The sequence below is a fragment of the Rhinolophus hipposideros genome (assembly GCF_964194185.1).
Source record: "Rhinolophus hipposideros genome assembly, chromosome: 2".
In the NCBI taxonomy this organism is placed as follows: Eukaryota; Metazoa; Chordata; class Mammalia; order Chiroptera; family Rhinolophidae; genus Rhinolophus; species Rhinolophus hipposideros.
The window spans coordinates 12,692,612-12,709,067 of NC_138048.1; the positions used below are offsets into that span (position 1 = coordinate 12,692,612).

A 16,456-nucleotide genomic window follows, 5' to 3' on the forward strand; every position below is an offset into this window, starting at 1 on the left:
CCAGTGGGCTCTCAACCACAAGGTTGCCAGTTCAACTCCTTGTGGGCTCTGCCCCCTGCAACTAAGATTGAACACAGCACCTTGAGCTGAGCTGCCTCCCGGATGGCTCAGCTGGTTGAAGCGTGTCTTCTCAACCAAAAGGTTGCCAGTTCAACTCCCTCAAGGGATGGTGGGCTGAGCCCCCTAAAACAAGCAATGGCAACTGGACCTGGAGCTGAGCTGTTCTCTTCACAACTAAGACTGAAAGGACAACAACTTGACTTGGAAAAAAGTCCTGGAAGTACACACTGTTCCCCAATAAAGTCCTGTTCCATTTCCGCAATAAAAAAATCTTAAAAAAAAAAGAAGAATGTAGTTAGTCATACCTTGATTATAGTCTTTTATGATTGTTAACAAGCAAACTTTACTCTTAATTAGACAGGGGTTGGCATTGATGTAGATGCTTTAAAATTGCTCACATTTTGTGAACAAATGACCTCGTTTTATTTTTTTAACCCCTGAATTGACTTGAAACTAAGGAGAAATAAAGCCCTCTTTGAATAATTTCTGGAGTGGAGCATAGTATAAACAAAATAGATTTGTTTACAAGAAATCTGACTGTACTTTTCTTAATATTTCTAGCTCTACAAAGAAAATATAAAACTCATACTATAGTATTTTATACCACAGAAGGAAGTCTTATTCGTTGCCCAAGGAAGAAATACATTATTAAAGAAGTGAATTGAATTACTTATTAACTCTCTATATTTTTATAGGTTAAATAAATTTGACTTTCAATGCTATTTAATATTCTGGGAGCTCGAATGGGTAATGAATTTTTCATATAAGATTAGTTAAAGTAAATAACTACTGATAGTTTTTTTAATTAATATTAATTAGTAATTGCATATTCTTAATGGGAAACACACATATTGTTGGTTTACTAGGCCTACTTCCAAAAAGCGCATTGTAGGCTTCTTAGAAGAGCCAATACCTGACTTCTTTTTCAGAGTAAGACATTCAACTCATATATGGCTGAAAATTGATTGTGAGTATTTTGAATATTATTTGCCTTTCCTAATTCTGACTGTCATTCTTTTATAAGTAATCACCATGGTTGGCATGCGTCTGCACTGTTGTCACTAGGAATGCTTGATGACTCACAAGTCTCACTATAACTCGGGTATTCATCAGGCTCCTGGTATGAGTTTGGTGATAGTTTTATTATCTTTATTAGTTCCCAGTGTCATCCAAGACGCTGCAAGACATTGTGTACAGGGTAGGGACTTCAGTTGTTATCTAGTCTCAGAAACTTAGACTCTCTGGGACCTTGAGCAAGATACTCAGTCTCTAATTCCTAACATAAAATACAATAGCTAATACTACACTACTTCACAGAACTGTGGTAAAGCTGAATGGGGACTAGGGGGAAGGAGGTCCTTCGATGAAGAGCCTGGTTTTTAACAGATATAGGTAGCCTTCCCTTAGGAATCTGTGTTGTCATGACTAGGAAGGAGATTGCTGGTTTGGTAAGAAACCCTAGAGTATACCTCAAATGTGTCACAATAACCAAACAAAGTCCTATGCCACGCCTTGGACTTATGAGTCGTAGGAACCTGCCAAGTAGTCATCTCTGTACAGAGAATTGTATTCGCTCAGAATGATGTCCTAAACCCCCGTCTTTACTTTTTGGCACCTGTGAATTACTGGAGATGTTTAGGAAGCAGTCAGGTTATTGATTATTTACACCGACAGGAGAGTGTTCGTTTCTAGGAGGTCCAGCTGGTCGCCTCCTCTAGCCCATTCCTCCGGTGGCTGCACACGCATCTCTGCAGCCCAGCTCCGCGGACACCGGTGTCACAGAGGGGCTTGTGCGCACAGCCTGTCCGGAGGAGCCCGAGCGAGGCTCCTCATTAGCTCCACGGGCAGCTCGGCCCAGAGGAGGGAGAGAGGAGGGGGGAGGCAGGAGGACTCCGATCTCTGCGCCACCGCCAGTAAGAGGGAGCGCATTAGCGGCAGGAGTGGGAGGGAGAGGAGAGAAAAGGAAGGACGGCTCCCGGGTGGGGAGTGGAAGAAATCTGGGAGCAGCCAGAGCAGCAGGACGGGGGAGCTGTTCAGCGGCACTGCCCTCCTCATTCAGGGAGACGCTGCTGAGCTTGCCGGGGTTGCTTCCCAGTCCCCCTGGGTGGAGGCTGCCATCCAGACCTGACTCCAGGTGAGTTGAATAGAGAGGTGTACTGAAAAGTCTTGAGCTAGACGTTTGGACCTGGCGAAGTTGCTCAGCTCCCTAAGCGCTGCTGGCTTTGCAGTATTTCCCAAAGTCACGGACAGAGGAGTATTGGCTGTGGCTACACAGGCAGCGGGTGGGCACGCAGGCGGTGGGTGCTGTGATCCTCACAGCAAGGACAGTGGGGTTCAGATGGAATTCAGCTGAAGTGACGGAGTTTTAGGAAATGTCCCCAAATGTACGAATTATATATGTTTACAGAAAAGCCGTCTAGATAGTCATTTCTTTTTGTGACAGCCTATTTTTGTCCTTCTGTCCCTCCTCCTTGGCTCAGGTCCACTTTTCCAAGTCAGGTCAAAGGGTTTGAAAGTGCGCAAGTAGGGGATTTGGGTATACAATGGCACACCACAAGTTTGCCCTCTAAGCGGGGAGTGGTATTTCTTTCACCCCAATTCACCTACCAGGGGGTAACCCTCTGAGTAACTGGGGGTTCTTTTGCTCTGTACCCTTATTAAGGCAGGGAACTTAAGGCTCTCTAGATAGAATCAGAAATGTGACAGCAATTGAGCTTGCAAGCCATGTTGATTTACTCCTCTCCTCTTCACCCTTTGTTCCAAAATTATTACCGTGTTGGGTTTCTTGAGCAGTACAACATTTAAGTGTCTGACGGGAAATCTGTTTCTCATTCTGAAAATGCTATAGGAAAAGTGGTGAGTTCACATTAAGAGGACAGCAACTTTATTTTCCTGGAAGGACTTTGGGGAAAGTGATTGATGAAGAAATTCTGGGAATGAAATTATGGACATTACCCACAGAACTTCCTTAATTTAATTTTTTTCACATTTGCTTCAGTTTTTTTTTTTTATTAAATCTAATGTGTGTATCTGTGAGAGGCAAAATTCCTAAGGCGTGTTATGATTTTATTTGGTTTAGAAGTTGCCTTCTTACTAGCAGCACTGATTTATAATCATCATGGTCACCAGAGTATTCTAAATGTTTTGCTTTTAGGTGGCTGGGGAACTATTTTTTTGTTTCTGAATTTAATCCTTACTCCGTGTGCCTTGCTGGATACTGTTCAGTAGAATCATTGGGCATACTGTTAGTCATGTGGGCTACTGTGCATTTTAATAGTAGTGACATGTACAAATGATAAATTTAGCTAATAAATATCAGAGCCAAATTGGGGGATACAATTTAAATATATTTCAAATATTTACTACATTCTCTGTAGGGGCCAAGTATCCTTTTATGCTTAGGAGAGTTTATTAGTTTTTCAAAGTGAGATATATGCATCTGTAGTAGTTAAAATATAATACTTTACTTTGTTCTTCTTCCTTTAACAGTTTGGATTCAACAATTACTTATTGAGTATCTACTATATTGAGTATCTACTATATTGAGTATCTACTATAAGCCAGGTTCTCATATATTCCATTTCTAATTTCTTAACAGAAATATCGAGAGAACAGTAATATTAGTTCCTTTTTTTTTTTTTTTTTTTGGTGATAGACTGTGGCATAGAGGGATTAATTTTCCTCAATTTCTATAATTATTGTGTTGTTAACCAGTAATTTATACTATTTCACTTCAAGTTCAGTTATTTTCCCAAAAAATTGGATGACTGCTTTTAGTTTATTGCAGCAGTAATATTTGAATTTGCCTTATGTATAAACACCTTAAAATATTCTGTTATTTTTGTGTTTTCTTCTTAAGACTGGTTTTACTCTTTTACATAGAAGATACTGGTGTAGAGTTATACTCATATGCTCTTCACCTTCAAATACCTTCTAGAGTCGTAGCAGCTGAACTTGTGTCCTCCTTAATGAGAGTGGATGGAAAGGTAAACTCAGTATTCACCAAGCACATTTGGGAGTAATTTATGTCTTATAATCAAAATAGAAGGCAGCCAACATTTTTATGCATTTTAAAACTGCTTCGTGTGAACATGAAACACAGCTACAATGTGCTTTTACAGTAAACTGCCAGACTTCACAGTCAATAGTCTTTAAGATTTCTTGAGAACTTTGGAAGGTAATGTATGTATAACACATGATTTACGAAAAGAGGAGAGTTAGGAACTGAATGGTTTTACTTTTTAATATGTGAACACATTCATAAAAAATTATCCAAGCTACATATATTCCATGGGTGTTTTGGTGTCTTGATATGCACTGGTTCAAAGTAAGATTATTATAAATCTTGAGAGAGGAAAAAAACACCTATAACCTTGATTCCACATTTTTGTTCCTTTTCATTCTCAAGTGATAAAAATCTGCTGTACATAGGCTCTCAAAGAGCCCATTGGAGTTCCAAAGATAGTTTGTGGTTTTATTTTTGGGGGTGGTGGAGGTGCTATGTTTGTGTGTGCATGAGAGTTCAGCAGAGAGTTTGGCATGTGGGAAGAACATGAGCAAGAGCAGTAAATACTGGATAGGAAACTTCTTGGAATCTCATACAGTTTGTAACTTTTTTTCCATGTCACATACAAATCTTAGCTGCATTCGGGCACTAAGGATGCAGTATGCAACTTTGCATCTCATTGCAGGATTCCATGGACACTCATAGCTTAGGTAGTCTTAAATGAATCACTATAATAGTAAGCTCTATGGCTCTTGACCATCTGACCCGTTCTCTTAGGCCCTGGCATTAAAAGGATGGCTTAAAATAATATTTCCAGAATCTCAAAAGCTCCTCTTCTCTCAGATCATATAGAGTGGCTCAAACATGGTGTAATTCTCCGTATCATTTTAACCTTTCTGAGAGAGTGCTGACCAACGCTTTATTTCTCTTCCTTTGCTGTTCTTTCGGATAGACAGCTGAGTGAGGAAGGAAGGAGAGAGGAGGATAAGAAGAGGAGATGTATCCCCGCCACCCCAGAAAGAATAGGGACCACTGTACTTCTTTATATATAAATATTTATCTACAAACATTCCTGATCAAGAGAGATTTACATATACATTGTGGTAAAATACCAATCAACTTCTAGTTATCTGTGTCATACAGTGAGTTAGAAATAAGATGAGTAAGTAGGACTCCGTCCTGTTAGAGAGCTATGTGTGGCAGTACGGAATATGCACCATAGTTGTTTCAACTGAGGGGCAAGGGAACAGGACAGTTTCTTTATAAATTTCCATCACTGATTAAGGGCTGCTTCAGGGATGGCCAGGAGGGCCCTCGATGCCCTAGAACTTCTGGATAACCCTGTGCACAGGCTGAGCCAGCTCTGATGACCCAGGAAAACCTTTGGACAGAGTCACTGCTTAGCCCTGGATGTCATAATGATGAGAATATGAGAATGATGAGTGCATAGTAGGTGTGGGTGGAGCAGTGACAATTCCTCCTGCAGGACTGCATCATGAAGATTCATTGATAAAAGTGAGTTCTTCCTTTCACATATGTGATGCCCGTTGGGTCATGCTTTCTTGGATAAAAATTTGCAGAGGTACGAATTAAAGTTTGTACTTTATTTTTTTTAAAGTGCAGTGTTCACTTAGTTGCTCATTTTACCATGAATAATTCCAAGGGCTATTAGGGAAATGATTGAACATCTTAAGCTTTAGTGTATATATATTTGTTTGTTATGAGATTCATTCTTTATCTCTCTTTGTGATGACACTGATGGCATAAGGGAGTATTAGAGCAAGTTTAATGCAGAAAAATATGGAGACGTAATGAACAATGGACATGGTTGGCAACCACAATTTTTACGGTTGTTTCAGTTCCAGAGTCACTGGAACAACACATTGTATTCAGAACTGAAGAGTAACTAAGAAAAGGTAGAGGAATTTGTCTTCGAATGTTGACTTTAACACAAGTTTTTGATCCTGAAAATGGGCTGATAGGAAAGAAAAAGCAGAAGTTGCCGAACAAAATTTTGTCATATATCTTTCATGGCGTATTCTGATTTGTTGCACCAAACATTTAACTGTATGAAGCATTGGAAGAGTTATAGAAAATTATGCTTTTTGTATACAAATATACACTTCATGAGTTCTGTTATGGATATAGGAATGCACAATCCACTTATTTTTTACCGAGTGAGACATTTCCTGTTTTTTTTCACTCCAGAATAAAATAGCAGATTAGTGTGATGTGCCATGTATTAATTGAGCTCCAAAATTTGTAACCCAAAATGACACATATGTTGAACTTTATTTTTCTTCAAGAATTGTAATATGAAAAAGGAATGAAATTGCAAAAGACAAGCAAAGAAGTTCAGTAATTTCTAAACTAACTAAATAATAATAAGGATAAATTATAGCACACTTATCAAGTGTTACTCAGGATTAACAAAAATTGTCTCAGCTAATCCTTGAAATAATGTGTATGCATCTTGGGGTAAGAAAATGTCTTCTAGACCTGGGTTTGAAGTTGCCTCTTGCTAGTTGTATGAGCTTGACAGAAATGGAATAGCCTCTGTTCCATTTCACCTCAGTCGCTTCTTCTATGAAGCTTGACAGAAATGGAATAGCCTCTCTTCCATCTTCACCTCAGTCGCTTCTTCTATGAAATGGGGAGATGACTAATATCTACCTCATAGGTTCTTTGTTCATGTTTTGCTTGTTAGTATTGCCACAGGTCCAATTAGGGTGAGATTATTATTTTTATTATTGCTATTATATTCACCCTAGTTTTGCCTTTTATTGGCTGTGTGGTATTGATCTAGTTTCCTTTCTATAGTGTTGGTTTTCTTACAAACTATGAATAAAATGCCTGCTTTGAAGAGTTGTTGGTATGTCAAGTAGATTCAGTAAAATCATTATGTAAGGAACTTAATACATGGTAGATAGTCAATAAATATTTTTCTTGTCCTCCCACGTATTTCTGTGGAGATATTCTACATATTATTTCCAAATTTTTTATTTTTCTTTTCAAATTCAATGTAAGTCTTGCAGAGAACGTTCCCATCTCCTACCTTTCCTCTGATATTCCATAACCATTAAACTCTACAAAAGTAGAAGGATTATTTGTACAACTTTTACTGTGCATACACATATGAAGAGAAGCCTGCTAGGTTGCAGGACAAGTTTTGATGATGAAAGGGAAATATTCCACAAAGCACTTATTTCTTCCCACCCTTTACAGTTTTGTACTGTCATTCTATCAGCAGTCAGTGAGATTTTTCTATTTAAATGATTTTCTGTTTATGGTAGCATCATTCATGTCTGGTCTTCATATAATTAACATAAATATAGTGGAGAATTGGGCAATGATACATTTTTAATAAGAGGAAAACATGGACATGATGTTTTTTAATATGGCTTTGAAAAATCTTTCAAATTATTTTTAATTCTGTTGGCGAATGTAGTATCACAAACTCGCTCCTAAGTAGTGTTCTTGAAAAGTCATCTTTGAACCTTCTAGATACTGTTCCTAGACTGGCTTAATAGGATGTAATTTCAGATGTAACTTCTTTTTTAAAATTAAAATTCTTGTGTGTGACAATGGTTAGTAAAGTCACGTAGGTTTCAAGTGTACAGTTCTGTAATACTTCATCTATAAATCCCATTGTGTGTTCACCACCCGGGGTCAATTCTCCTTCCATCACCATATATTTGATCCCTTTTTTCCTCATTTACCCTCCTTAGGCCCCCTTATCCTCTGGTAACTGCTAAATTATTGACTGTGTCTGTGAGTTTTGGTTTCTTCGTTTGCCTTTTTTTCCTTTGTTGCTTTCAGTTTTATATCCCACATATCATATGGTGAAATCATAAGGTTCTCATTTTTTTCTGTCTGACTTATTTCATTTAGTTTAATAATCTCAAGATCTATCCATGTTGTCACAAATGACAATATTTCATCTTTTCTTAGGGCAGAGTAGTATTCCGTTGTGTATATATACCACATCTTCTTTATCCATTCATCTATCAAAGGACACTTTGGTTGTTTCCACGTAAACTTCTTTTGTAAATGGGAAGATTCTTACATGAAGATATTATCTCCATCAGATACAGGGCTGCTCAAGGCCATCTGCATGGGATTATAGGAAGGCTGAAATAGAAAATTTCCATTTCTAAATTAGACATAGCAGAGTATTCATATTGATTGGGTGGTCATGACAATGATGTTAATAATGTGTCTCAATACGTAAACAAGTAACATATAATACAGTTACCAAGATAAATCTTGTTATTGAGTTTAACCCTTTTTTCCCCCCAGGGATCTCTCAAGTTCTCACTGTTTTGTTTTCTTTGCTTTGCTTACCATAATGGTATATTGGTTTCCTACGGCTGCTCTAAGAAATTACCACAACTTAATGGCTTAAAACAACACAAATTTTACTGCCTTTCAGTTTTGCAGGTCAGAATTCTAAAATTAGTTACACTGGGCTAGTCAAGATATCTGCAGAGCTGGTTCCTTCTGGAGGCTGAGGGAAGAGTCTGTTTTCTTGCTTTTCACTGCTTTTCTTAATCCATTGGTTTATGGCCCCTTCCTCAGCTTTTAAGATGTGTGCCTCCTATTTCTGTTTCTACCCTCACATTGCCACTTCCTTTAGCTCTGAATCCTTTTCCACCCCTCTTTCAAGTACTCTTGTGATTACACTGGGGTCATGTGGATGATTGAGGATAATTCCCCCATCTCAAAATCCTTAACTCAATCAGATCTGCAAAGTCCCTTTAACTATATAAAGTGATACGTTCATAGGGTCTGCCGATTAGGAGGAAAACATCTTTGGGAGCCATTAGTCAGCCTATCACAAATGGTAATATTTTTGTGCCCTAATACCCTAAATTTAATGTGATTGTTTCCCCATGGAAAAACTATGTATTTGGGGACATCAATTATTTTAGATACATTAGAAAATACTCCTGATTAACAAAGATGCTGATCAATTAAACACCCTTAAATTTATTAAATCTAGTTTTAGTAAAATGCATGTGACATTTTCATGTCCAGGGTCAAAAATATTAAACCAATTATTGATCAAGGTCATACCTGGATTACTTGGATTTAAGTTACATAGATCAGTATCTTTGATTTCTTACTTACAACCAGTTCTTAGAGCAGTTCTTATTTGTGAAGTTTACTTCTTGTTTACAAAGCCAAATCCATATAAGAAAGCTTGGTTCTCTTTTTAAACTTTGCAACATAATTTTCAAGGGGATGTCTGACGATGGTTCCTTAATAATTGGTCCTCTCACAAACGTGCGTTTTGAATATTTTATTTCATGAGTTATCTATACTAATTGTAGACTTTTGGAAGAAATTTAATCATGATCATGACAGCTTTTCAAATCTTTCTGTAACCCAAAAGAGGACCATTTCATAAGATGGATTTATTTCCCCCCCTACAACGTTGTTGCCAAAGGGAACTTGAAATGTGCTCTTCGCATTAATTTAATGCAAATGAATTTTTGCTGCCTCACAAGTTTGTCTTTCATTTTTCTTAAAACTATGTTGTAAATGGATGTGACATGCTCTACTGGTTGTTGTGCAGGGAGCATTGTCCTTCCTAAAAGCTCTCTCATTTATCAGAAAGAAGCCATTAAGAGAAAAGTAAATTATGTGATCTGATCGCAGTATTAAGAATGACCTTAGAACTATAAATTTTATTCTCAGTATAACAACTGAATGATCATTGCAATTGTGGAAATTCCAAAGGAAATCCTTGTTGAGACACAAAGCTGTTATAATCATTCCAAATTCATATTTTTCTTTTACCTTTTAAAAGTGTGTGGCACGCAGTTCTGCCTTACGGCTATTTCTTTGCTTCCCAGACACTCTAATTCAGGTACTTTAAGTTTGTTAGTATTTTTCACTTTCTTTAATATTTTTAATGTCAAGGAAACAGTATAATTTTTATGAAGATCCAGCTAAAAACAAAGAGATGTTTTGTATAACATAGAATTAACCAAGGATAATTATGAGTGGCCATTTTTGATAAGGAACCACACATTCATTTCTTTGCACATTAGTGAGGGAAGGTGAGATTGGACCAAGGAACTGTGTTGATTTTTAAGTAACTCTTAATGAGAAGAGTAATGACCAAGCGTATTTTCAGCTTCCATAACCAGAGATCTAGTAGTTGCACGACCAATGTCAATGGTCTTTTTTTGCGACTGTCGGCCTTTATCTACATCTTCTCCAGCCATGCTGTTCATCACATCAAGGACTGCGACTGATTTTTCAGCAACCATAAGTAAAAAGGATGGCTGCACATATGGTCCTCTTTAGCGGGCCAACTGTTACTCTTGTCTACCCACATCATTGGGGACATATGGCATTACTTTGGCTGTGGAAGCAAGTGTGTTTGGACATGTCTCAGCGTGGGCAGAAGACTACTGGTTGTCTTCCTTATTGCTCATGCAACCACCTCTTTCTGGGTGGATAACTTATTATTCATAGCACTAGATTTCAGGACAGGAAAGGATGTCGCTGTTATTAATTGATAGGAAAATAACATGATGAATTTTCTGTCTACTTTGATCGCAAGGCCTAATGGATGTTTGCTGTTATATAATGTAGAGGAAGAACTGATGGCTTGTACAAGAATAAGAGTCAGGACTTTTTCAATAAAAAAACGAACTCATTTAGAAGTGCGGGGATTATGTAGACCCAGAAGAGCAGAAACATCAGAAACGCTGTTGAGATAATGTACTGTGGAATCATCCAGTAATGAAATTTAACAGTGAATCTGTTGTTGGTAGCTGTGACTATGTGGAAAAAGTAATGAGAAAACGTGAGCTGATAGGATGGATGGCATGAAGAGTCATCTCTTCCCAGCAACATTTATTTCATAGAGTTTACAGTGTCCTGAAACAATTTTTAAAAGTTCGATTCATTTTTTTCAAGAGTGCTGAATTTGCAAGCGAGGCATTTCAATATCTGCGATAAGTGTGTACTTTATAGTAGTGGATCTAGACTTCCTGCATAGGGCGCTTCTGAGCTGCATTCCATTTGGAAAGCAAGGCTAGAGGGCGGTACTGAGGGGTTCCCTAGCACAGGACTTGACTTAGACAATATGCATAAATTATCTAGAGAGAAGAATGGGTTGTGCTGCTGAGGATTGTGGGGAAAACAATGACATTGCCAGGTAACTTTTGTTCCCACTGCTGGCAAATTTGTACAACCAGAGTTTGTTGTAGATTTTTTATATTCACAGTTATCTCACTTACTGTATTCGGCAAATCTGAAAATATTTTAGTAAGATTGTATTTGCTAAGTATTAGGTAAATAAAATCAATATTTGTATAGGTAACATTGACAAAAGCAGTATTTCCAGATGTAGAAATGATACATTTTCAAAATGCTTTTGAATATCACTCAATCTACAAAGTCTCATTTTAGTTTCGGGAGTATAGCACATGTATTAATCACCATTAAGGCTGTATGTGAAATATTTGGCTGAATGGGTATCAAACATTTGTAGTGATGGTGATCAATGCACAGAATACAGCATCATTATTGTTATTCTCTGGCCTTGAAACTTCAGTTTTCATCCTTTTTTCATCTTGCTGTACCCACTGACTGACAACTTTAAATTATTTAATCCATCAAAAAATGTATTTTCTTGGAACTCACTAATTTATTTATTTTTATTTTTTGGATCATTCTGTATTTACTATAGTAAAGTATCAAGTTATCACTTTATTATACCAATGTGACAGCTCAGATGGAAGCAGAATGAAAACAAACAGGTTTACTCTCAAGAAATATATTATATTGATTTTATTAACACAAAAAATGTATAGCTAATTTGACTCAGGGATTTTGTTATTCTTTTGATATGTATATACATATTTTTTACAATTGACCTTTTTTGTCAAATTTGTGTTTGCACACACACACACATCTATTCACGCAAAATTTATCCTAGAGATCGTAGCCAAAGAGTGAATTTCTTAAGGAGACTGTTTCAAATACATAAAATTATGGCAAAATAGTTACAAAATGGCAATCTAAAGAACCATAAAAATGAGGATAAAGGTGGAGATAATGGTTAAAGACACTTCTAAATGAATAATTGATTTTGACTTAAAATTTCGTCAGTTTTTAGAGGAAATGAATAGAAATGAGATTATTATGCAGATCATTCCTATTTATTGTGCATGTCTATACATATATGTGTGTATTATTAATACAACACAGATGGCATATATATTCACACTCATCTGTATGCATATATTCATCATGAAAATGAGTACATGGATAAATACACATAATGTATACTTTCATTTTTACATCTATTACTTTTCTCGCTTTATTAGCAACAAATTTAAAAATATATACAAGGAGAATTTCTTGCTTTATTAGCAACAAATTTAAAAATATATACAAGGAGAATTTTTCATTTGTATTTGATCATCTATTCCTGCTCTTTCCAGCCTCACATTTATGGCTTTCTATTATTATTTTCTTTGTGGTCAGACATCTAGAAGGAACAAATATCTTGCAATCATTGTTGATATTTTGAAAGTTGTGTGCCTCTGTGAAGGGTGGGTGTGAATGCATGTGAGCAAGTGAAAACCTGTGAAGGAAGGTTTTATCCTTGACAGAGAAAAGCCAGTTAAAATTATTCAGAGTGTGGCTCCCCACTGCAATACAAAGTCAGATGGCTAGCAATCTCCCTAATCATTAAAGAGATGTTACTGAGCCCATTTTCAGTACTTGACACAAATTTCAGTAGTAGAAATACAGCCATAAACAAAATTCAGTCTCTATCCTCAATGGCAAATATGCAGGACAGATTGGTCAAGCTAGAACATAGTTCACAACCAGAAATTAAAGTTTCTGTGTAGTTCAAATGTTATTTAAACCATGCTATGTTAGAGAGTTAAACCATAAGAAAGAAATTCCTCTATCCATCTGGTGGGGCAATAGTGGTGGTGAAGTAAGGTTGGCTGGCGAAATTGCATAATTTTATAATTTCATATTGCACAATTTGAAGAAAGTTAAAATCTGATATATGATAAAGGCAGTCTTTCAGATCAGTAGGAAAATGATAAACAATTCCTAAAATGATATTCAAGTTGTAGGCTATATGTATTTTGTAGTCGCAAAAAGTTATAATGAACCATTCATAAAAAGGAATTCTTTGTCTGACTTATTTCACTCAGCATAATACACTCTAGATTCATCCATGTTGTTGCAAATGGCATGATTTCATTCTGTTTATTCACTAAACACATTCTGTATAATATTCACTAAACACACACACACAACATCCTTATTCATCTGTCAATGGACACTTAGGTTTCTTCCATATTTTGGCTATTGTAAATAATGTTGCGATGAGCACAGAGGTCCATATATCTTTCCTAATTAGTGTTTTCATTTTCTTTGCATAGACACCCAGAAGTGGAATTTCTGGGTCAAATGGAGGAAGGGTGAAAAAGGTAAAGGGGAATTAGAGATACAGTTTTCTAGTTTTAAAATAAAAAGTTCATGGGGATATAATGTATAGCATAGGGAATATAGTCAATAATATAATAACCTTGTACAGTGTCATATGGTTGCTAGACTTATTGTGGTGATCACTTCATTAGGTATATAAATGCTGAATAACTATGCTGTACACTTGAAATCAATAAAATATTGTATATTAACTAAATTGTATATAAAAAAAGAAAAAAAATAATAATTCCATGGTAGGTATGAAGTAAACTCAAAATATAAGGAAAAAACCCATAGGCAAATATTATTTGTATCATTACGGCAAAATTAACTTTCCTAAGTACAGCATCTAACAAGGACAAAAACCATAAATAATCAAATGATGGACTGGACTTTGTTAAAATGGAAAATTCTTACATTTCAAGTGATACCATGCATAAGTTAAAAAGAAAATTTCAAATCAGGAAAAAGTATTTGCAATTCATTTGATATATCTGATGTATACATAGTCCTAACAAATCAATACGAAAAGATTAGTAGTTCAATAGAGAAAAGGACAAAGTACATTGTCCGGAAACATTGAGAGCTTCATATGAACACTAATTGTATTGGAATCTCTATTGTTCACAAACAAAATGCAAAGACAATACAGATAACTATTTATATGAAGATCTAATATTTTATCAAAATTATAATATAAATTTATTCATTATAAATATGTATCTATCTATAATACTATTTGCATGTTCATATTCTCTTAGTTCTTTTAAACTTCTGCATTTTCAAAGTTTTATTCAAACCTGAGAACACATATTTTACTGTTGAAAGCAGCCTTTCAAATATAAACCCCACATCCCTTTCTCTCAATTTTATACAGGGTAGATGCCAAGATGCCTTATCAGAAAGCATATTTCAATAATTATTTATTTCTTTTTTTAGTAGTCCCTACTCTGGATTTAACAGGTAGGGGAAGATTTTTTTTTTTAACAAAGCTTTCTAATGTACTTTTTTGTTTTTTGTTGGAAAGAGCTTTTATTTCCCTAAGTGTTTTGTGGCCTAAGCGTGATGAGTATCCGGAGGTGAGACTTAGCGGAGCAGAGGCTTGTTGTGATATATGAGATGAACTTGCTTCCCTGAGCACACAGAGGCAAGCACTGCATCTGGCTTCTGTACATAAAAGTCAATTATGTTCCCCAGTGTGTTTCTGTGCATTCCACAGACTTTTAGGGACAGAGAGCCTACCATTTCCTAAAATAGCGGCTTTGCTTAATTGTGAAGTTTAATTTCGATGAGCAATTGGAAGATACTAAATTCCTGGCTGGCGACAGAGCCTGAGCAGGTGATGTTACCACTGAGTACTAAGGTGGTGAGTCCTACAGGCAAAGCAACTGATGGAGGGGGAAAAATGTACGTATAATACAAGAGAATGTTGTAACAGAGCATAATCAGGAGTGTCAACATATGGAATACATAAGAAATGAAATCGAGGTTGGAGGAGAAAAAATGAGGGGAGGCGGATTAAAAGAAACTAATGAAGGCAAGCTAAAATAAAATAAACAGGACTTACTATAAACAGCGATGAGAATAAAGGCATTTGCAAGCCTGAGGGAAGTACTAGCTTGGTGCAAAAGTAATTGCGGTTCAAAAGTTAAAAGTAATTGCAAAAACCACAATTATTTCTGCACCAACCTAATAACATCCAGACTATTAGGAAAGAATTTGGCACACGTGTGTATTTCTAGGGCTGCCACATGTGCAGGCTTCTTGAGGCAGAGCAACTAGAGATCCTTTTCTATTTTCCCAGTAGTCTTGAATATTCCTTTTTAATTTTAAGAAAGACCATCTACTTGTGTGTCATGAGGTAACATCAGGGACAGGAGAGTTTGCTAGAATGTACCAAAACTTTGATCAATAGTCTGGTAGCTGAAACCTTTTAAAAGAGTGTGACAGAAATGTTTATAGAATGTACTATTTCATTGCCAGAGTTAGCAGTGCATGACACATAATTTTACCTTTTTTAAATTTCTTAGTGTAGTAGGTAGAATAATGGCCTTCCAAAGATGTCCATATGCTAGTCCCAAGAAGGTGTTAATATGTTACGTTACATGGCAGGGGCAGTTAAGGTTGCTAGACATCGGACCTTAAAATGGGGAGATTGTGCTGAATTATCTGTGTGGGCCCAATGTCATCACATGGGACCTTATAAAAGGGAGGCCAACAGATCCTAAGTGGGATGGGACAGGTGAAGCAGAGGGGGGGATAAGCTTTGGAGATGGAGGCAGGGGTCAAGAGCCAAGGAATATACCGGACCTCTAGAATGATTCTCCGCTATAGACTCCAGAAAGAGCATAGCCCTGATGGTGACTTGATTTTAGCCCAGTGAGGCCCATTTTGGACTTTTGACCTCTAGAACTGTAAGAAAATAAATTTGTGTTTCTTTGAGCCACTGAGTTTGTGTTTGTTTCTTCCAGCAACAGTAAGAAGCAAACACATTTAAATCACGTTTTTTTGTTTGTTTTTGTTTTTGTTTTTGTTCTTGTTTGCTATAGAATTGAGTTGGACATCCCAGGAAAAAAAAATTGAGAATTAATTGTCTTAAGAAAGTTTTTTATATCAGAATAATGAGAACCATAGAGAAGTGAACTGTTCTATTTATGAAAGATGATGTATACAAATAAACATTGTGTGGGTTTTCAAAAAGGTGTCTTTTGAAAGCTAATAAAGTCTTAAAAGTGTCCTCTGGTTATATGAGGCTTAGATGATTCATTGAGGGTTGTGTTGGGTAACCCTATAATCTTTCTGGCACTAAAAAGTCATTAATAAACTTAGCTAACAGTGCATAATACAGGATAACTAGGACCTATGCTCCCAGTGAAGGTCAGGCTTGTGAGAGCAGCTTGAGTTATTTGCATTAAA

The 16,456-nt window shown here is 36.4% G+C and overlaps 1 protein-coding gene across 1 annotated transcript in view; it reads left to right on the forward strand.

The window, feature by feature from the left end:
• Window positions 1–2,066: 2,066 nt before the first annotated feature.
• Window positions 2,067–16,456, forward strand: part of ROBO2 (roundabout guidance receptor 2) — a 1,701,369-nt gene continuing 1,686,979 nt past the window's right edge. The window contains exon 1 of the mRNA XM_081063258.1: window positions 2,067–2,194. The gene's annotated coding sequence lies outside the window, so the exon portion shown is untranslated. The remainder of the gene's footprint in view (window positions 2,195–16,456) is intronic.